The following is a 23245-nucleotide window of genomic DNA, read 5'->3' as shown; positions in this document are numbered from 1 at the left end:
TTTCCCGGCACAAAACCCCTGAAAGTAAAGACCTTGGGCACTTTTCACGGACAATGAGTCCTTTTGGACAATGGCAGTGTCAAATGGCAAGCCGGAGCCACCGAGTCCTTTTACATGTTGATAGCTATTTCGGTGACACCCTCCACTGGACGACAGGGAACTTGAAGATGCTGGACCAGAGCCATGCAGACGGGGCCTTTTAAAAGGTCCCCGGGAACTGCTTCTCCATCTTTCGGCTAAGATCAAATGTAAAGGTTCCCCAGCATATCCACTATCTCATCACCACTCGGATTTCTGCGGCATAATACCACTTTGTAATTCAAGGGCGATCGTTCATCCTAAGAGTTCAAAGCATTTTAAAACTGCAGTTATTGTTATATTATTATTGAAGTAGTCTGATAGGGAGTACAGAGGACTAGTCAGGCTTACGTGGCTTCGTTTCCCGGCTCCACTCCCCACCAGCAAGGTGAGCTACTTCATCTCCACTACACTAAGTTTCTGGATTGGTTTAAAATAGAGATACGGGCACTTCCCTGGTGGTCCAGTAGTTAAGACTTTGCCTTCCAGTGAAGGGGGCACGGGTTTGATCCCTGGTTGGGGAGCTAAGATCTCATATGCCTCGGGGCCAAAAAAATGAAATATAAAACAGAAACAATATTGTAACAAATTCAATAAAGACTTTAAAAAGTGGTCCACATCAAGAAAAATATTTAAAAAAAAAAAACAGGGATATTACGTACCACACACATTGGTTATGAGGATTCAATGAGACAGCGTATCTATCAACATTATGTGATTTAGTCACTAAATCATGTCCAATTCTTTGCAACCCCATGAACTGTAACCCGCCAGGCTCTCTGTCCATGGGATTTCCCAGGCAAGAATATTGGATTGTGTTGCCATTTCCTTCTCCAGGAGATCTTCTCCACTCAGGGATTGAACCTGGGTCTCCTGCATCACAGGCAGATTCTTTACCAACTGAGCCACTAGGAAAGTCCAACCTTAAGTTCCTCCCCAATTTAAATCCTCCAATGGTTTCCCTTTACTCTTCAGATAAAAAAAAATTTTTTTATATTTATTTGTCTATTTATTTGGCTGTACCAGGTTTCAGTACAGCAGCAGGATCTTCACTGAAGCAGGCAGGATGTTTAGTTGCAGCATGCGAACTCTTAGTAGCAGCATGGGGGATCTAGTTCCCTAATCAGAAATCAAACCCAGGTCCCCTGCCCCGGGAGTGCAGAGTCTTATCCACTGGACCTCCCCGATGGCTCAGTGGTAAAGAATCCACCTGCAATGACGAGTGTGGGTTTGATCCCTGGGTGGGGAAGATCCACTAGAGGAAGAAATGGCAACCCCCTCCAAGTATCCTTCCCTGGAAAATCCCATGGACAGAGTGGCCTGGTGGGCTACAGTCCATGGGGTTGCAGAGATTCTGACACAACTGAGCACACTCCAGGGAAGTCCCAGATAAAAGTTAAAGTTCCCAACAAGATCCTCGCCTACCTCTAGAAATCACCCTGGACCATTTACCCCTTGCACTCTGCTCACCAGCTGCTCAGAGGCTGCCACTGAGTTGCTATAATATTATCAGCCTGCTCCCCTCTGCCACAGGGCCTTTGCATGGGCCGTGGTCTCTCTTAGGTCTTGAAGAGTTCTCGCCCAATTGCCATGATTATTATTACTCATCCTCTGCCCAGAGACACTCAAATACAAACCAAAGTGACATGTCCAAGGTTAATTCAAACTTATGCAACCAAGAGGACAAAACCCAGGACTCTTGATGTCTAAAGCAATGAATCATTCTTCTATATATTAGATTTTCTACAGCCAGGTAAGCAGCTCTTAGCTAAGAAAATGCCAGCGCAGGCAACACTAATGAGGTTGAGTTTCTGAAATGGATCAAATCTCACAGACACTGCTCAAGTACAATCAATTGAGCTTGGCTTTATATGCCTGGAAAATATGAACATCAAAGCTGAATTTTCTTCTGACAAAATTTGCTTTTTATAAGTTGCAGCGTATGTAATTAATAGGTAAATACATAGCTGGTATTGTAATACATATAACAAACATATAATGTTACCTAATGAAAGCAATGAGGATATATACTTTTTTTGGGCATATAACTGCCTTACAATGCTGTGTTATTTTTTTCTGCAGGAGGTACACTTCTAATACAAGTCTGTTCCATCTGCTAACATAGAAACTCTGACAAAGTGATTCCAAGTTTTCTTTCTAAATTGGTTCCCCATGCCCTCAGCAAAAAAAAAAAAAAAAAAAAAAAGGACTAAAATTTGACTTAGTAGCATAGTTTTGGCAGAATCTTCCCTAGTCACACCCTTTGCTTCATCACTTGCCCTCCTCCAAAGCCTCCAGTAGCTGCTCATCATCTGTAGAGCAAAACTCTTAACTCCTCTTTTTGGTTCTGAAATCAGCCCCAACTTATCTCTCCAACGTAATCTCTGCTACCTACCCACTGCTCACCACCTTCAGGCCACCCTGGCCGGCCATGTTTCATTCTTTGACCTGCAAACTCCCCCACCCCCAGATCTTTGCAGGGGCAGTGCCCTCTCTTTGGAAATCCATTCACCTTGCTCTTTCCTTGGGCTTCTCGGCTTTTTTTTCCCTTCTGATCGTGTTAAATGTCAGCACCCCAGGATCACATTCCCATTTGCAGCAGTTTCTCATCTGGTTTCCCTTCTTTATGGCATGCATAGAGGACTGGAGGGCTACAGTCCATGGGGTCACAAAGAGTCAGACACGACTGAGCACACTTTACTCTCTGACTCTAGCCCCCACTCCACCCCACCCCACCCTCCTCCATGGGATGTAAAGTCTCCCAGAGCAGGGTGTGGATGCACTGATACAGGAAGTATGTATTTTCAACAAATGAATGAATGCTCCCTTCCAGCTCATACATCACCCTGCAAGATAGGTCAAGCTCAGAAGGGCATGCCCTCCTGGGAACACAACCAGATTTTCCTGTTCAACCCCAAGCATATGTCAGATCATCAGCTGCTAGGCTCCTCAAACTTCAGAGAAAATTATCTTGAGAGATAATTAAAACCCAGTTTCCTGGACATCACTCCCAGACTTTCAGAGTCTGTAGGCCTGGGTGGGGACCTGAGAATCTGCACTTTTAATAAGCTCCCTGGGAGCTGAGGAGTCTTCCTGGGACCACCCTGAGTATCACTTGCTGTTATTGTTGTTTAGTCGCTCAGTCGTGTCCGACTCTTTGTGACCCCATGGAAGGTAGCCCACCAGGCTCCTCTGTTCATGGGATTTCCCAGGCAAGAATACTGGAATGGGTTGCCATTTCCTTCTCCAGGGGGTCTTTCTGATCCAGGGGTCGAACCCTGTCTCCTTCACTGGCAGGAGGATTCTCTACCACAGAGCCACCAGGGAAGCTGAGTGCAAACCTTTTCCCACTGACTCCCCTCGCCAAGGTCATTCACTTGTGCCTTTTACCATCAGGGTCCTATTTTCTACACAACAGCTTTATCACATACCAAAAATATCCGGTTCCCTCCCTATCCAAAAACAGCTCTTAGAGTTATGAACCCTTGAAAACTCAGGACACAGGCAAAGCTGAGGACTTTGGGGAATAAACACATTTCCTGCCAGAATGAACGACACTCAAAATCGTGTCCACGAAATGACTCCACATGTTTTCCCACAGTTCTCTTTCCACAGAAGCTCTCCTGGGAAGAGCTGCTCCAGAGAACAGGGCAGAGTGTCACAGTCATTTCCGGAGGGAGCAGAGATGCCCCTCCGAGGAGGACAGAGCCTGGAAACGACTTGCACGGAACCTACAGGCCTTTTCCCTGGTGACTATCCTAAGCCATCTGTCCCTGGGAGGGCCTGGCTTCTGTCTTAGAGGGACATCTCATCAACCCAGTCTGGCAGCAGGCAGGGAAAAGAAGATGGCCTTTGGGGTCGGTGAGCCCCAAGTTCTGATGCTGACTCCCACAGCATCACCCTTCTGCTCTGTATATTCCTTGGAATCACCATCTCTTCACATATGAAACATGGCCATCAAGCATCCATGCATGCAGGGCTTCAAGTTCAAGAAAGCATGTGAAAGCTTCCCTAGTGGCTCAGTGGCAAAGAATCCGCCTGCCAACGTAAGAGACCCAGGTTCGATCTCTGGTCTCGGAAGATCCCCGTACTGCGGAGCAACTACGCCCAGTTCACCACAACTATTGAGCCTGGGCTCCAGAACCCCAGAGCTGCAACACTGAAGCCCATGTGCCCCAGAGTGTGTGCTCCACAACAAGAAAAGCCACCACAATCAGAAGCCCACACACGGTTACTAGAGAGTATCCCCTGCTCGCTGCAACTAGAGAAAAGCCCATGCAGCAACGAAGACCCAGCACAGCTAAAAATAAGTAAATAAAATTAATTTTTACAAAAAGAAAGCACGTGAAAGCACCTGGCAAAATGTCTGGCATGCACTGAGTTTTCATACCCTCAGGAGGAGCATCAGAAACACCACTGTGGTTTCAGTGCGAGGCCTGTGAATCTGGTTTATGAGGGAGCCAAAACATGCCCCAAGACTGTGGCCTGAATTGAGGTGTTCCAACCAGTGTCTGGAAGTGCTTGCATCTAGAGGACACCAGCAATTTCCCAAGGACTTTTATTATTTCTCTTAAAACTGTCAAAGGACGTTACATTTTTTTTAACAGCTTTATTGCAATATAATCCACATACCAGCCAATTTGCACATTTAAACTGTTCAGTTCAATGGTTTTTAGTCTCGTCACAGAATTCTACAACCATCACCACAATCTAATTGTAGAACATCATCCAAAAAAAGAAACCCCATACTCTTCAGCAGCCCCTCCCCAGCACCCCCATCTCTGCAACTCCCAGCCCTAAGAGACCATTAATTTGCTTTCTGTCTCTATGGATTTGCCTATTCTGGATATTTCATATAAAAAAAGAATCATACAGCATATGGTCTTTTGTGTCTGGTTTCTTGCAATTAGCATGGTGTTTTTTTCATGGTTCATCCATTATAGCGTGTATCAGCACTTCATTGCTTTTTACTGCCTTGAGTGGTTTTGGTATCCTATTGTTATATGTTCTGGATATCAGCAAAGTGTTAACGCCATATAAATATATTGCTGCTCCTGGAAAATTCAAATCTAGGGCCTTTTTGGAGTTTGCAGTATTTAAAAGACCCTATCTAAAGTCCATGGGGCTGCAAAGAGTTGGACAGGACTTAGCAACTAAACAACAATGATATTTGTGGCAGACTAGATGGCCCAGCAGGTAAAGAATCCACCTGCAGTGCAGGAGACACAGGAGATACAGGTTCAATCCCTGGGTCAGGAAGATCCCCTGGAGGAAATGGCAACCCACTCCAGTATTCTTGTCTGGAGAATCCCATTGACAGAGGAGCCTGGCGGGCCACAGTCCATGGGGTCACAAAGAGTCGGACACAACTGAGTGACTAAGCACACCATCGTGGTAATTAAAGATTCACATGTAGTTGTAAGAAATGATACAGAGAGAGCCTCAGACCCTCCACCCAGTCTGATATCCCCTCCACAAGGGTAATATCTTGCTAAAGTGCATACAACATCACACTTGGGAAGTCAGCCCTGACATAATCTAAGACCCCAGATTTTTAAAAGGCCAGCGGTTTGTGTTTCTAATCAGTTCTTCATATTTAGAACATAGAGAGATGCCAAAAAAAGTCACCCCCGCAGTCCTTGTCCTGGAATTGAGGGGGCTGAATAGGAACCATATTCCAAGCCTGCTGGGAAGATAAGCAGATGGAACAGGAGGAAGATGGGTGTGGGGATTCAGTCCTGCCAGATCCCACCAAAGGCTCTCCCCCTGCCTCTCTGGAGCCTCAAACACAGACCCCTGTAGCGGCAGGTCTAGAATCTCCTGTAGTCAGTACACACACCGCCCATGCTCCCTGGGGCCTTTACCCTATCAGAATTGCCCCTCTCCAGCCCCCTATTCCAGAATCAGCACTGGGCCTCCTTCTCCAGGCCCTGAGCTTAGCTGTGTGCGTGTTGGCCTCTCCCGTTTCCATCTGAGATAAATTAATGGACCTGAATTAAAAGCAAACCACCAGGGAGATGACAGCACAACCACCACTGGCTTATCTCTGGAGTTGCCGGGCCGGCGTCTCCCCAGCCAAAGGCCGGGTGACCTATTCAGCAGAGTGTGGCTTTTGTTGCTGGAGAGATAAGAGCCTTTGGGGAGTCCAGGCTGCCAGTTAGGATAACATGGTTTTTGTCTTCAAAAGAGGCAGAAAGGGAAGAGAAAGCACCTGGGCCGGGGAATTAGGAGATGCTGGAGAGGAGAGGTGAGATCAGATGACTGAGTTCCTGGCCTTTCTGCCATCTCTTCATCACGTGACTATGGGTGAGACGGTCAACCTCTGGGGACTTGACATTCCTCATCTGTAAAATGGGATTGATACTAGTACCTAACCCACAGGCTTCTAGTGAGGTGAAAATGAGTCAATACAGAAACTGCTCTGAAGAGTGCCCGCTACACAAGCATGCTCAAAAAGACCAGCAGGGAAGACAGAGTTATTAATACAATACTTCATAAGGAAAAGTCCCTCGTAAATCCCTTTGTGAAATATTAAAATGCCTCTAAACCACATGCTTCCAGGGCTAACTACTCACCTTGTGCAAATATACTGCTTCTCCTGCCATGCAAGGAAGCATTTTCCTAAAAGCTAGAACTATCTAGAACAATCGCAGGCATACCAACTGCTCAAACCTTGAGGCACCAGGGTCACCCTCTTATTTCTCTCTTTCCCGAGCTTCCTTTAACATTATCTTGTTTTTAAAACTAAGCGAGTGTTCCCCAGTGACTCAGTGGGTAAAGAATCTGCTGCAATGCAAGAGCCACAGAAGATGAGGGTTTGATCCCTGGGTCGGAAGGATCCCCTGGAGGAGGAAATGGCAACTCGCTCCAGCATTCTTGCCTAGGAAATTCCATGGACAGAGGAGCCGGGAGGGTCCATGGGGTCACAGAGTCAGACACAACTGAGCAACTGAGCACACATGTTCATATCAGCCATGTGGAACCATAAGAAACCATTCAGTGTCCAGTGATCACTGCTAGAATCATTAAGCTAGAGACCTGGTGGGAATAAAGGCCATGGCAGGAGTCAGCAAAACACGTTTATAAAACAAACAAACAGCCTCTTCATTGATCTGATGAGTGCCAGCTATGGAGCAAACAAACTCTGCTCCTAAAATACTATTTTAGTATTATTTGGGGAAAAAAATACTGGGTTGGCCAAAAGCTTTGTTCAAGTTTTTCCACAGATGTATGGAAAAACTCAAATGAACTTTTGGGCCAACCCAATATACTAAAAGGCACGCATAAGAATGACACTGCTCCATCCTCAGGCTGCTGCTCACTTCCTGCCCTGCCTTTCCTGCCAAGCTGGAAAGGGGTGAGCGCTGTCAACACCCCATGTTTCCGGCCCCCTTCACTCTCGGCCCACTGCATCCTTGCCTCCCCCCTGCTTGAACTCACCCCAGGTTCATCCCAGCGCTGCCCATACCATCTTGGTGTGACTCCCCAAAGCACCAATACCCCATCTCCCAGACAGAGTAGTCTCCTGTGTCTTGACTCATCCTTGACCTCAGACTCAGTACTCACTGGGGGATGGATCTGGGGACATGTGCCCTCTTCAGTCTCAGGCAAATCCCTATGCCAAGCAGCTGGAAGCAGGTGGGACCCCAAGGCTACAGGACCTATCAGGGGTAGACCCTGCTGCCCACAGGCATCTGTGCATCCAGAAGCTGCAGGTGGGCACCTGGAGCTCCCCACACCTGCAGCCCATGCCCTCTGCCCCCCAGACTTCCCTTCCTGTGGCCTGGGCCTGCTGGAAGGAGGTTGCCCATTCCTTCCAGGCTGCTGGAAGGCAACCTGGAGAGCCCAGGAATCAGAGTTAGAGACAGAGGGTGGGAAAGGAGAGGTGGGGAGCAGGGCAGAGAGAAGACCCAGATTCCAAACCCAGCATTAGTTCTTATTTTAACGATGATCCTGGAAAGGCCTCTTGGCTTTTCAATCCATTTTCACAATTTAGCACAAGGCATAACCAAAGCTCCCCACTTGATGAAAACATATCTACTCTTACCTACAGAAATTTTTTAAAATAGGAATAGGACCATTAAATCATTTTATAATGTCATGCCAATGTTTGTTTCACAGCAACAATATCAACCTCACCTTGGTACAGCTCTATAGCAAGTAGTCCACAAAGTGCTATGGTGTGCCTTATCAGGTGATGCTCAAATCAGGCGGACAGGGCAGTTTCACCATGCTCACATCACAGACAAGGCAACTGGAGGCTACAGTCTGCAATTCTGCAGACACTGTCTCAGAGTTCAACTCCCAACCTGCCTTGTTCAACAGCCACAACAAACCACCACCTTTTTGGCACATCTATCAATAACACACACCTCAACTTTTCAAACCTAAACCCCCTTCCATCATCGAAAACATATGCAGGTTCACTTAAGCAGGCAGCTAATGAGCTTAACCTAGCGGACAGAGGGGATACTGCCAACCTGAGTCACTGAAACTCAATTTGGGGCACCAGGTAAGAGCTTGTCAATATGTCAGCACCTCATAAAACCTTTCTCTTTGAGGCCTGGGTATAGTTTGCACACGGCCTCCTTGCATGCATGATCAAAGGCAGAGCTAACGCAATCTTTGTGTGGCAATGAAGGGCCATTTATAATGTGTAAATCCTTGAAGAGGATTTACAAACCAAATGATGCACAGAAATCCTCTCCTTAACTCATCAAAAGCAGACATGGAGAGTCTGAGAGCCCATCTGCAGGCAACATGGGGTCAACCTTGCAGGAAGGGGCCCACCAGAGGCAACTGGTCGGCATGGGGAGGGAAGGAAATCACCTGCTTCACCAGAAAGAGCTTCAAAACCAGCCTCCATGGATTTAAGAGTTTGCTCTCTGCTCACTTGAGGTAGATGTGCATAGTCGCACCTTCAGGAAAAGCGTCATCAAGCCGTGAATGGTGACAGCAGATCCGGAGCCACCAAGAGTGCTTAAGGGACTTCATAGTTTGTGCACAATGATGGCACTAACTGCCCACAAGTTGTTGTTTGCTTTTTTTCACAAATTGTTTATTGACATAAGCAGTCCTGCAGACTCCACTTGAAGAGACCATTAGTGGCTACAATCAGGCTCAGATCCAGAGACCCTTGGAAATGGTTCTAGCTTTTTACTGATAAGGAATCTGAGTCCCAGGAAGTTTCAAGAGTCACTAGAGACACATAACGAAATATAGCAAAACCAGAACTAATCCCAGGTCTGAATCCAAAATCTGTACTGTTTCCTTTACTTTTCTTATTAACAGGAGAAAATATTACCTATAATCCCACCATCCTAATCATAACTATTCATCTTTTTTCTAGATCATCTTCCAGTTTCTAGATCATCTTCCAGATCTGGCACGTATATATGGTTTCTTTTTTGTTTTTTTCTCTTTCTTTTTTATTTTTTAAATTATGCAACACTTTTACAGGACACTTGGAAAATACAGAACAAAACTACATATAGTTCCACTCTATATTACAATTATTTTTTAGGTAGATAAATTAAGATTTTTTAATTGGCGTTTCAATATCAAACTCTCAAAAATTAATAGAATGAATATACAGAAAAGTAGAAGGATACAGTAGACCTAAAAAGCACTATGAACAAATTCAACGTAATTTAATATTTATACAATTTTCACGTGTATCTGTTTTACGTAGGTATAATCACAGGGCGCATTCACTTAACTGTGGCTTTTTTCTTAATACCACGTTGTCTTAGAGTCTTCACAATTCCATTTTTTATGAGAATTATTCTTTGAAGAATCTATTGTGACTTTCTTCACCATTCCCCTGTGTTGAACCTAGAGACTGTTTCCACTTTTCCTCTATTATACACAAGGTTCCTATGGACATGTTCATGCAAATAACTCCCCCTTCCTTTTTTTTTTCAGCCACTCCGCATAGTTTGTGGGATCTTGGTTCCCCTACAAGGAATCAAACTCAGACACCAGCAGTGAAAGCCCTAAGTTCAACCCCTGGACAGCCAGGGAATTCCCATTTTCCCTTACTTTAAATGGTTTTCTCTGGAGAGGGTTCTAGCATCAAGTGAGCTTACTGGGTGAGTTACAGTTCTTAATGCAGATGAATACGCTGCATTCCAGAGCATCATCACTCCATACCGCCTCTAGCCACGCATCAGGATGTCACCCCAGCCAGCGCTGCTATTTTCACTTTATTTGCCTGCTATTTAAGGGAATAAAAACAAAGCTCTTTTCACTATTCTAAGCCGTCTCTGTTTTAGATCAATGGCCACCTTCCAAGACCCAAGTAGGGGACGAAGCAATACATAAGAGAGCAAATCAACCAGCTGGACAAAGAGGTTACTGACAATTTAGCCAGAATATGATGAAATGGTGACAGCTGCCATCTTAGTTCTCCAGTCCCCTCATACCTTCTCTTAGCTTTGTCCATCTGAGTCATAAGCTGATCCCCTCAAGGTCGCCTTGTGAGGCCAACAAGCCAAGGCAGCAGCCCAGGCACTTGGGCCCCAAGTGCACAGAGCACAGCTGTGCTTTCTCTCAGCTCCATGAACGCTTAAAGATAGATAAGACGCTGAATAGGAAGTGCCCGCTGCAAAGCAGCATGATGAAACCATGGCCCGGGGGGAGCAGGCAAGGGAAGCCAGAGGTGAGCATTCCAGCCAAACTCGTTAGAAAGCAAAGCCTCCAACTCCAGGTTCATGCAGAATTTCTCCAAGAGATGTTGAAATCATTGACTAACTGTGGAGAGGGCCCTGTTTCCTGTAATTAGACAGGCATGCTGAGTCTCCGGCTGGAGAAAAGCCAACTTTACGGCCCCTCACATCCATGCATCGGTGGTGGGAGAAACACAGAGTGTGCCTCAGGCTCATGTTTGGATCCTGGAATCCCTCTAAGCCATCTGAAGTCCTGAGGATCCTCACGTACAGGGACTGCACAGGCCTGCGAGCTGGCTGACTCTCAAATGCCCTGATCAGACAACGGGGCTTCAACTCCACCCATCAAATATGCTAGTGTTTGTGAATGTTAGAGTAGGGACTCGCCGGAACTCCAGTGGTTGGGAGTCTGCCTGTCAATGCAAGGGACATGGGTTCGATCCCTGGTCCGGGAAGATCCCACATGCTGCAGGGCAACTAAGCCCTCACACCATAACTACTGAGCCTGTGCTCTAAAGCCCATGCTCCGCAACAAAAAAAGCCACCGTGATGAGAAGCCCACGCACTGCAACTAGAGAAATTCCAGCAAAAATTAATTTTACAGCCAAAAATTAATTTTAGATTAAAAATTAATCTAAAATAATATATTTTTTAAGTTAGAGCACCAGTTGGCAGCCTGAGCTTGCACCCAGCTCTGCCATCCACTAGCTATACAACTCTGAATCTTTCACCTTCTCTAGGCCTCAGTTTTCCTATCTGTTAAATGGGGGTAACAGCATCCCCTTGCAGGGTTGTTAGGAACTGGTGTTTATAAAGGGCTTATCCCAATGTCTGGCAGAGTAGGTCTTACACAACCATTTGCAAAATAAATTGAAAGTAAAATAGGAATGTCTTGAGCCTCTAAGACTGCTTGACCTAACATGAAGTCAGTCTTCCCCACGTGTTCAATTGGGCTTTGACACAGAATATGAAGGGGTCGGGGCTTGGGCACTGGGGGCACAGAACCCTCCAGCGCTGCTGCGGGCTGGGTGGCAGGGACAGGGCTCAGGGCGGGGGTGCAGGGGGTGGTTACAGGCTCAGGTGGAGGACCCATGAGGGGTAACAATGTAGGAAGGGAGCAGATAAAGACATTATTGAGAGGAAAAGGCCAGAGGCTCCCAGTGCCAGGAGAGAGACCTAGGACTTTGAGGTATTCATCCAGCCAAACAGTCTCCAGCATAAAACTGAGTAAGACAAAAACAAGCAAAACAAATCTGTCCTGTTTACACAGCAAGTAGGCACGGGTCATAAAATAAAGACAGTGAATGCTAAAGCAGGAAGGCTCATAGAGACCCTCTGTCAACAGGCATAAATATAGACTTTTCACCAACCCCACCCCCAACCAGGGAACCACCCTCCCCACCCTCTTTCTGACCTCAAGATACCATGATGGAAACAATCTTCCTGTCCAATGGAATGTCTTAAGCCTGAGGAAATGCATCTATTTGGATTATGAAGAATTGGCCAAGCAGAGCAGAGAACACAAACTAATCATCATGAAAAAAGTCCACGTAATTCCAATCACAAGCAAGGAAACCTGACCTTACCGTGGAAACATCACTGCAGTGTGAATCTCCAGCAGGCTTTCAGAATATTGAGACTGTTTACATTTTCAAGCTCTCACCCGCCCACCCAGGGATACGGTAACTCCAGGCTGCAATGGATGACCTGGTTTTCCCCTTTCGCTCTCCAGGCAGGGAGGAGAAGGAGGTGAGTTTCCTAAATGCTGGAAGCACTGGCAGCCCCAGGATCTGCAGATTTCCTGAGCAGACCCTCCCCTTCCATCAGCATCCTTTACCAGACACAAGGCTCCGGGTACCAGGATGACGACCAGAAGTTATGTGTGTGCATGAGTGTGTGTATATTCGCGTATGCATGTGCGTGTGTGTGCACACATGAGTGTATGCCTGCTTGTGTATGTGCATGTGTGCACCTATGCATGTGTGCCTGCTTCTGTGTGTGTGTGCACATATGTGTGTGTGTGCCTACAGGCCTGTGATGGAGGGAGAAGGGTAGGAGGTGAGCTCCCTACTCTACTTCCTGTGGCCTCCAGGCTGCTTTAAGAAAATGGAAGAGACTTCCCAGTTGCTTTTTTTTTACTTTTAATTGGAGGATAATTGCTTTACAATGTTGTTTGGTTTCTGCCATACATCAAAGTGAATCAGCCATTAAGTATACGTATGTCCACTTCCTCTTGATCCTACCTCCCATCACCATCCTCCACCCGTCTAGGTCATCACAGAGCACCGGGCTGAGCTCCCTGTGTTATACAGCAGCTTCCCACTAGCTAGCTATTTTACATAGAGCAGTGTCTATATTTCAACGCTTCTCTCTCAATTCGTCCCACCCTCTCCATCCCCTGCTGTGTCCAAAAGTCTGTTCTCTACATCTGTGTTCTCTATTCTTGCCCTGCGAAGAGACTTCCCAGTTTTCACCACAAAGTCTGCCATAAATAAATTCCAGACTACAAACAAATGATGAAAAGCATGCAGGAAACTAATGAGGGACGGGGACCCTAGGGGCTTGCGGGGAGACAACTGAAAGGGACCCCGTGTGGGGCTGGGTCAGACTCAGCTCTGAGGAGCTCCACCTCAAAGAGGGGGCAGCCACTGGCCATGTCGGGACAAGATGAGGTGGCGGGGGAAACATGTGAGTAATGACACTTCCTCTGTTTGTCTCAGCCTTTGGTTGCCTGGGACTACGCGACCACAGATTCGGGACCGGCCTGCCAAAAATAAGAGATTACAGGGCTGTGCGGAACATCACAAAAAAATAAAAGTCACACCACAAGGCTTTCACGTGCAAAGATTGCATCTGTCTGTTTTCCTTCCTGCTGGATCCTTGTGGGGAAGGGAACCTGACCAGAAACTCAAGGATTTACAGCTTCCTAATGAAACACACAGACTGACATACGTAATGTGAAGAGCTATATTGAAACGCTCTGGCCCAAGGTCACTGTCGATAACAGGAAAGGATAGCAAGCCCCTTCATCAAACAGGGTCACATTTACACTATCAAAGGAGATAATTAAACACACCCTAGGATCTAGTGACAGTCATCTTTCTCTGAAAATACAGGCCACAGTAGAGTGAGGGTCACACTTACTGTAATTCAGGACATCACATGTGGATACCCACCAAATACCATAATAAGGACAAGAGCACCTAGTTCAAACAAGAACTGTTGTAAACACAGGGCTGTAATTAGCAACCGAACAATTCCTCCCTTGTACAAAGCTTGTACAAAGAAGGGCATGGCAACCCACTCCAGTATTCTTCCCCGGAGAATCCCATGGACAGAGGAGTGTGGTGAGCTACAGTCCATGGGGTCGCAGAGAGTCAGACACGACTAAGCAACTAACACACTTGTACAAAGCTGCTGTGACAGACTCGCTGTGTATAATAAAGAAAACAGTGGCAACCAGGCTGGAGTTCAACCCAGAAACAAAAGCACAGGGGATCCGTGCTCTATTCTGTTTATTCCAAAGTTGCACAATTCTCTTTGCATCCCCTCCAAATAAAGGCGGCCGGAGAAGGAAGAGTTGGTGATGTCATGTGTTGACTGGGATCTATCTAGAGCCAGCATAATTGACGGGTGTTTTCCTCCTAGGAATCTGGACTGGATTCAAAAACATAGCATAACATCTCTGCAGCCTGAACCACGGCCCTTGTACCATGATGTGCTGCCCATCTCAGGCTGAGGGCTGGCAGTTCAATGGGTCTTTTTTCCTCTTGTTGATTAAGAAGACTCTGACTAGCAGCCAGTTTATCTGGACAACAAGATCTAAGCTGGATAAGGGACCCAGCTGTTCAGGGAGCTTCCAGGACACTTTATAACTGTGTGGATGGCGGAGAGTTTACGCACTACACAAACACCCCTACATGACTATACATAAATTTAAGCCCTTCCTCACATTATATTTTCTTCCTTCCCAGGAATGACAAGGGTAAGAGACAGCAATCCAGATGAAAATGATAACTTCAAAGGAATTTGCTTGTTATAAAATTCCTTTAAGTGTGAAAGCACTTACATGCCAAAAAATTGAAGGAAAAATTTTATTATTCCATCATTCAAAGAAAATCACTATTAATATGCTGATGTATGCCTGTGCAATCTTTTTTCCTACCCACTATACATACATATATATTCTTTATGAAAATAGTATAGTGTTATAGTTTAAATTACACTTCAATAAAGCTTTTCTCTAAAAAAATGTAAAATCAAATTGGACACGTGATCAAGCCCTGCTTTTTTCCATCAATACACTGTGAACATATTCATATTAATAAATATTTTCTACAATGCTTTTTTATGACTCCATACCATTTTGTTCTAGAAGTGGCCATAATTTACTTAATCAATCACTTATTTTGGCCACTTAGGTTGTTTCTAACTTTTTCTCACAATTGCAGTGAACATCCTTACAACTAAATATTTGCACATAGATTATCCTGGATCAAGAGGTATGAATATTTTTTCTTCATAAACTTTTTCTTTTTTAAACTTATTTTTTAATTGAGCATAACTGTTTTATAACCATGTGAATCAGCTATATATATATACAAATATTCCCTCCCTCTTGAGCCTCTTCCCCACCCACCCCCATGCCTCCCATCTGCTGCTGCATGCTAAGTCGCTTCAGTCGTGTCCGACTCTGTGCAACCCCATAGACGGCAGACCACCAGGCTTCCCCGTCCCTGGGATTCTCCAGGCAAGAACACTGGAGTGGGTTGCCATTACCTTCTCCAATGCATGAAAGTGAAAAGTGAAAGTAAAGTCGCTCAGTTGTGTCCGACTCCTAGCGACCCCATGGACTGCAGCCCACCAGGCCCCTCCGTCCATGGGATTTTCCAGGCAAGAGTACTGGAGTGGGGTGCCATTGCCTTCTCTGATGCCTCCCATCTAGGTCATCACAGGTCACCAAGCTGAGTTCCCTGTGCTATACAGCAGCTTCTCATTAGCTGTTTACTTTATGCATGGTAGAGTGTATGTGTTGATGCTACTATAGTTTTAAAGTTCCTGCTAACTAGTGTCTTACTGCCCCCCACAAAGGTCATCCCAATGGAAACACCTATCAGCCGTCTATGAGGCCCATTTCACAGAAACACTGGGTGACACATCTGAAAATTCAGTAGACAAAAACTTAGCTCGTTGCTAAGGTAACTTGTATTTCTTTCATTACTCATACAGATGAATATTTCTGCTTAAGTTTAATAGTAGACTTATTTTTGTTTTGTGAATACCTTGTTCGTACCCTTTACCTTCACTATTAAAGCATCTTTCATTACAGTGTTATGACTTCATATTTTAAATATTATCAACTCTATGTCGTATATTGCAAATAAAATTTCCTACTCCTTGTTTTTCTTTCAATTATTTTACTGTGACGGGGGTTTTAATTTCTATGCAGTCTACTGTCACCATCTTTTCTGATTTCCACCTTTGATGAACTACCTTCTATGACCCTTTGATTATATTTTTTTCCTGGTTCTCTTTTGACTTTGTTGTTGAAATTTAACCTTAACCCATTTGGAAGATATTTTGGCATATGATTTGAGGTAAGGAGTTTACTTTTCTTTGTTTTTCAAATAGTTAACTATCTCAGCATAATACTGTATCTATGTTATGATTCCACTATGAGTTACAAGTGTTGTTTTTTTCATACACCAAATACTTAAATACAGTTGGCACGTATGGATTTTCTATTTTTTCCTATTGATGTATGTGCCTCTTCTGGAGCTAGTACCATGCCACCTAAATTATTATATTTTTAAAATATCTAGCAGTCTCATCCTTTTCTTCATTATGCTTTTTACAAATTTCTCTTAGTTCTTATTACCTATTGATTCTTCCACCAGAACTTCAGATTCTGTCAGGTGTCCAAAAACAGAAAAAAAACAACACTTTTTAAAGTTTTGGTTGGAATCACATTGAATTTATAATTAATCTCTAAATAATCTGCTTCTTCAGATTATTACATCTTTCTATTCATTAACGTAGCACTTTTTAAATTGATTAAAGTCTTTTCTTGGGTCCAAAACATACAAATGTATTCTCGTAATTCTTGGTTACTTTATATTTTGTGTTGCTATTGTGAATGGGATTTTTAAATTATATTTTCCAATTGGTTCTTTCTGGCATATGGCAAAGCTATTCATTTTTAATAGTATATTTCTATCCTCAGTCATTTATTAATAAACCTTTTTCTTAGAGCCAATTATCTTCTTCAGTTAATTCCTTTGAGTATTTAAGGCAAACCACCTAACAAATACCAATCATTTGGTTTTTGCTTTCCAACAGTGTTACTTCTTATTTTTCCTGTCACATTATATTGACTAAGACTTCCAGGACAATGTTAAATAACAGTGATATATATTACCCTGTTGAGTAAGGGGGTACTTACTCAACAGGGTAATATATATATACCCAACAAAACTGATACACTTGTAAATTCTAAAGCATTCCACACTATTATTTACCAAACTCGACATGCCTCAATCCACTCACCCATGTCTCTCTTTTAATTGGACATCTCCTCCTAATGCCCACCCTACAATCAGACTCCAGGACAGAATCCTGGCCAGCCTTCAGAGCCTTCATCCAAGTCTTGGACCTATCTGGGGAAGCCTTTTCATAACCATCTGTGGCCCATTTTAAAGATTTCTTCTTCTCTGTTGCCCCTGAACCTTCGTCTAAAAATGATCACATTTGGGGAATTCCCCAGAAGTCCAGTGGTTAAGACTCCACACTTTCATTGCTGAGGTCACAGGTTCGATCCCTGGTTAGGGAGTTAAGATCCCATAAGCCATGTAGTACAGCCAAAAAAAAATTTTTTTTATTTTAAAAATTAAAATGATCACATTTTATTGTAATCCTTTCTTTGTGGGTCTCCCCAGTAAGCAGCAATAGAACAGAATAGAGCCCATATCTGTAGTCTTAATGGCTAGACCAGAACCTACCAAGTGGCCTAATAAAGACCATGAATGTGTGAATGACTTGATGGATGAATGAACAGGGTTTCATAGTGGAGGAAACCACAGAGATTATACAGAGTAATACTGAAATGGCACTGGGAAGGACCACATCCTTCCGGGCTGTTATCTCTCCCTCCACCCACATCAATGCAGCCCCAGCCACCCAGCACCGTCCTCAGTTCACAGTTTTATGAGATGTTTATCACTATGACATCAGAAGCATCCAGAAAGCGATGATGGAGTCATCTGAGATCCAGTGCATGCACTGAAACCATGCATCACACCTGATGACCACAGCAACATGCCAAGCAGGACAGGCACTGACCAGAGATCCAGATGACCAGGGTCTGAATTGTCATTTAGCCTCATATTAGTTGGGTGGATTTGGGCAAGTCACTTAACCTCTCTATTCTGCAATTTCCTCAGAAAAAGTGGGGGTTATTTCCCACCCTCTTGATCAAACCAGTCAATCCTAAAGGAAATCAGTCCTGAATATTCATTGGAAGGACTGATGCTGAAGCTGAAGCTCCAATAATTTGGCCACCTGATGTGAAGAGCTGACTCATTAGAAAAAATCCTGATGCTGGGAAGGATAGAAGGCAGGAGAAGGGGACAACAGAGGATGAGATAGTTGGATGTCATTACCGACTCAATGGACATAAGTTTGAGCAAACTCCAGGAGATAGTGAAGGACAGGGAAGTCTTGCATGCTGCGGTCCGTGGGGTTGCAAAGAGTCAGACATGACCAAGTGACTGAATAACAACAATGGATCTTACAGAGGCAGAAAGCAACCCTGAGTAAAGACTGTAAGCAACAGATACAGGATGTGATTAGTTTTATTATCCTGGCCTATGGAAAGGGGAGATGTCCATCTGAGGCAGGCACAGACTAGCCTGGGAGATCTCCGGTCCTCAGCAGAGACTGCCCTGGCCTGGCAGTCTACAGAAGGTGTCAGAGAAAAGGACACTGGAACAAAGAGGCCACAAGGCCTCAGCCAAGTTACCTCCCTGGCACAAGACCTCTTACCTGCCCACCCCACCATAAAGCAGAATAAACACTGTGAAATCATTCAGTCGTGTCCGACTCTTTGCAACCCAGGGACTGCAACCCACCAGGATCCACTGTCCAAGGGATTTTCCAGGCAAGGATACTGGAGTGGTTTGCCATTTTCTTCTCCAGAGAATCTTCCCGAACCAGTGATCAAATCCGGATCGCCTGTACTGCAGTGAGATTCTTCACTGACTGAGCTATCAGGGAAGCCCAAGCAGAATAAAGGGTACTCATAAAAGACAACAAAACAGGACCCACTCTGGGACCCATGGTGACACAGCAGTGCATCTGGAGGGGCAGAGAGGGGTCTGAAAGGAAAGAAAGTGTCCAGCCAGCCAGGGACAGTGAACCCCAGAGTGAGGATTTCTGGGACTGTCAGGGGTGAGGACAGATAGCCCTGTTTTTCTGCATGCATGCATGCTTAGCTGCTCAGTCATGTTCGACTCTGCGACCTCATGAACTGTAGCCCACCAGGCTCTTCAGTACATGAGATTCACCAGGCAAGAATACTGGAGTGGGTTGCCATGGCCTCCTCCAGGAGATCTTCCCAACCGAGGGATCCAATCCACGTCTCCTGCTGAGCCATCAGGGAAGCCTGTTTATCTGGGACATCCCTAATTTCAATTATTCTTTCTCATCTCTTCTGCTGCTGCTGCAGCTAAGTCGCTTCAGTTGTGTCCGACTCTGGGTGACCCCATAGACGGCAGACCACCAGGCTCCCCCATCCCTGGGATTCTCCAGGCAAGAGCACTGGAGTGGGTTGCCATTTTCTTCTCCAATGCATGAAAGTGAAAAGTGAAAGTGAAGTCACTCAGTCATGTCCGACTCTAGCGACCCCATGGACTGCAGCCTACCAGGCTACTCCGTCCATGGGATTTTCCAGGCAAGAGTACTGGAGTAGGATGTCATTGCCTTCTCCATTCTCATCTCTAGGAACATCCTTATACTTTTCACATCTGATGTCCCCATACGGAATTAGGAAAACATACTCAAAACCAAGTTCTCACATCATGGGTCAAGAAAAGTGTGACTAAAGGTCCATGAACAAGTGGACTGGTTTTATAATAAAGCCTAGAGTCAAAACCATGATGAAATACCACCTCACATCCCTAGGAATGGCTGTAATCCTAAAAAGAAAGCAATAGGTGTTGGTGAAGATATGGAGAAATTGGGGCCCTGGGACGCTGTTGGTCAAAATGCAAAATGTCACTTTGGGAAAACAGTTTGACAGTTCCTCAAAAAGTTAAAGACAGAATTACCATGTGACCCAGCAATTCTGCTCCTGAATATATACTCAAGGGAAAGGAAAATGTATGTCCACATAAAAACTTGCTTACAAGCGATAGTATTCATAGAAAAGCCAAAAAGTGGAAACAGCCTTAAATCCTTCAACTAATCAATGGATAAGCAAAATGTAGTATATTCTATGACATATTATTTGTCCATAAGAAGGAATAAAGTACTAATGCATTCGACAACACGCATCAGTCTTGAAGACATCATGCTAAGGGAAAGAAGCCAGACACAAAAGACCACACATTGTGTGATTCCATTTCTATGAAATGTCCAGAGTAGGCAAATCAGCAGAGAACTTTCTGTTTTAGTTTTTGCCATGGTCTGGGAAATTACAAGTAACTGCTAATTGATATGGAGCTTCTTTGGGGAATAGTAAGAATGTTCTAAGGGCTTCCCTGGTGGCTCAGTAGTAAAGAATCTGCTTGCAACTCAGGAGACTCAGGTTCAATCCCTGGGTCAGGGAGATCCTCTGAAGGAAATAGCAACCCGCTCCAGTATTCTTGCCTGGGAAATCCCACTGACAGAGGAGCCTGGTGGGTTACAGTCTGTGGGGTCACAAAGAGTCAGACATGACTGAGCAACTAAAGAACAACCAATAAAGAATGTTTTGAAATTAGACAGGAGTGATGTTTGCACAATTCTGTGAATACCCTAAAAAAAAAATTGTACACTTTAAAAGAGTGAATTTTATGATAAATTCTATATATTTTTAAAGAGTCAATATAGTGTGTGTAAGCCAATACATTTATTTATACATAAATAAGGACAGAATAAGTGAATGGAGCCTAAACTGATGAGACTCCAGTTACTGAACATCTCCTCTTGATGCAATTCCTAAGAAGAAACAAGAAAAATAGACTGTCTTTTTGCAAATTGCCTTAAAGACAAAGAGAATGAGGGAAAGACAGGGCCAAGCCAATCCACGAAGAGGGAAGGTAATCAGGAAAATAACATTTTCTGGCAGAATCATGGATGGAAAAGCTATCAGTCGCTAGAGGACATCTTCAACTGGCAAGGAGACAGCGGAAAGAGAGGATTTATGTCAGAAAGGCAGAAATGTCTCATAGCATGTGACTTCTGGATCCCCTGACTCTATCAGAACAAAAGCCCGTCTGCACAAGACGAAGGACCCAGAAAATACAGATGAGAGAGCCTTCCATCTCCTGACGTAGATGGCAGTGGGTGGCAGAACTTGCCAATAAACAGAACTGAATGCTTTCAGGCAGGAAAGAAATTTGGGTGACAGTAAAGAGGTACCTCTGTAATGCCCAAGGAAGTGTCATGTCAGAGCTACACTGCCCATTTTAATTGAGTCTCAGTGAAAGAAGAGTAAGAGGAGAGGTGTATAATGAAATGAGAAATGACTGCTAAAGCCAATTGCCACCAGAAAGCAAAGTTAGCCCTTCAAACATCTCAGGACCCAGGTGTCATGATAAAGGGTTTTGACTGGACTTTCCTGGTGGCCCAGTGACTAAGACTCTGGGCTTCCATTACAGGGGGCCTAGGTTCAATCCCTGGTCAGGATACTAGATCTTACATGGATCAACAAAGATGCTGCATGTTACAGCAAAGACCCAGTGCAGCCAAATAAATGTTCTTAAAAAAAGTTTTGACTCTCAGGAGCAAAACTGGGTTGCAGGGACTTCCTTGGTGGTCCAATGGCTAAGACTCTGAGTTCTCAATGCAGAGGGCACAGGTTCGATCCCTGGTCAGGAAACGAGATCACGCACACTGCAATTAAAGATCCCACATGCATCAAGGAAGATCTGGCGTAGCCAAAATAAAATTAAATTCTTAAAAATTGGACTGCAGGGCCTACTCCCCTCCTACAGAACCTGCCTAAGCCGTGTCACACCCGCCATCTCACAAAATCCTTACAGCAACCCTATTAGGCAAGACAGGCTGATCCTGGCCCTTTTGACAACTGACAAAACCAAGACAGAAACATGGGGCAACTTGCCTGAGCTAATAAGCAGAGGGTCAAGACCCGAATTAAGGTCTCTTGATTCCTGGCTCTGTGAAGACGTGTCATCAAGAAGTTGAGGCCTCAAATTCTTTCCATTAGACCTCATGCTTCTCTTTAGAGGATCTCCATAAGGGAAAAATAATACAGAGAGCAGCAACCCCAAGTCTGAGAAACTGTTTGATCTTCCCTGTTCCTGCTCCTCCTCAAAAAATGCCATGTGCCCGAGGTGTTCCCCAGCCAGACTTGTGAAGGGCTGAGCCTTATGACCCTTGCAAGTGGGGGCCGAGCCAACGTGATTCAGAGAAATGGGGAGAGATGGGGCCCAGGCAAGGGTGAGGAGACCTTTGAAGCGGCTTGCGTGCCGCCATCTGGCTATGCACAGAGAAGGGTTCCTGGGCTCCAGAAGAGGGATTAAGTTCAGTTGATGAATGCACAGCATGACTCACTCCTCCTGGTTGCTCTCCAAATCCCTCCTGGGATGCAGGGGGACATCTAAGGCATCCATCCTGTGCTTCTGTTGGGAGACCACAGATGCTCGGCACACCACCATCTTGGTGAGCATCTTCCCCCGCTGGACGCAGCCTCCAGCTCAGTGACAGACGGTCCCTAGGTGATCACTAGTTCCCCCTTCATATCACAGAAAAATGACTTCTACATAAAAGCTGGGTCGAAGGATCTTTCTGTTTCTTAGGGACTGGACAGCCCAAGGTCCCATCACAAACTGCAGGTGGGCACTGCATCCGGGATGTTTGTGAAGCATCCTGGGCACAGAGCAGCACTGGTGAGCACATTCTTTGGGGGAGGGGCTAGATTTTTGGTTTGTTTTCATTTGCTGGTTTAGCCATGCAGTGTAGCTTGCAGGATCTTAGTTTACTGACTAGGGATTGAACCCACACCCTCCACAATGAAAGCGCAGTGTACTAACCACTGGGAGCTTCCCAGGCGGTGCTAGTGGTAAAGAACCCACCTGCCAACGCAGGAGACATAACAGATGCAGTTCAATCCCTGAGTTGGGAAGATCCCCTGGAGGAAGGTATGGCAACCCACTCCAGTATTCTTGCCTTGAGAATCCCGTGGACAGAGGAGCCTGATTGGCAGGCTACAGTCCATGGGGTCAAAAAAGAGTCAGACACAACTGAAGTGACACACACTAACCACTGGACCTCCAGAGAAT

General features: G+C 45.0%; 1 protein-coding gene across 3 annotated transcripts in view; it reads right to left on the bottom strand.

The window, feature by feature from the left end:
- The window catches only part of DPYSL2 (dihydropyrimidinase like 2), a 118433-nt gene that overhangs the window by 36015 nt on the left and 59173 nt on the right, over positions 1-23245 (bottom strand). The gene's annotated exons all lie outside the window — the stretch shown is intronic.

The sequence above is a fragment of the Bos grunniens genome, chromosome 8 (assembly GCF_055505025.1).
Source record: "Bos grunniens cultivar Pamir isolate PY7600 chromosome 8, Bosgru_T2T1.0, whole genome shotgun sequence".
Classification (NCBI taxonomy): Eukaryota; Metazoa; Chordata; class Mammalia; order Artiodactyla; family Bovidae; genus Bos; species Bos grunniens.
The sequence above is the reverse complement of the archived record's forward strand: the minus strand, read 5'-3'. Positions and strand labels throughout refer to the sequence as shown.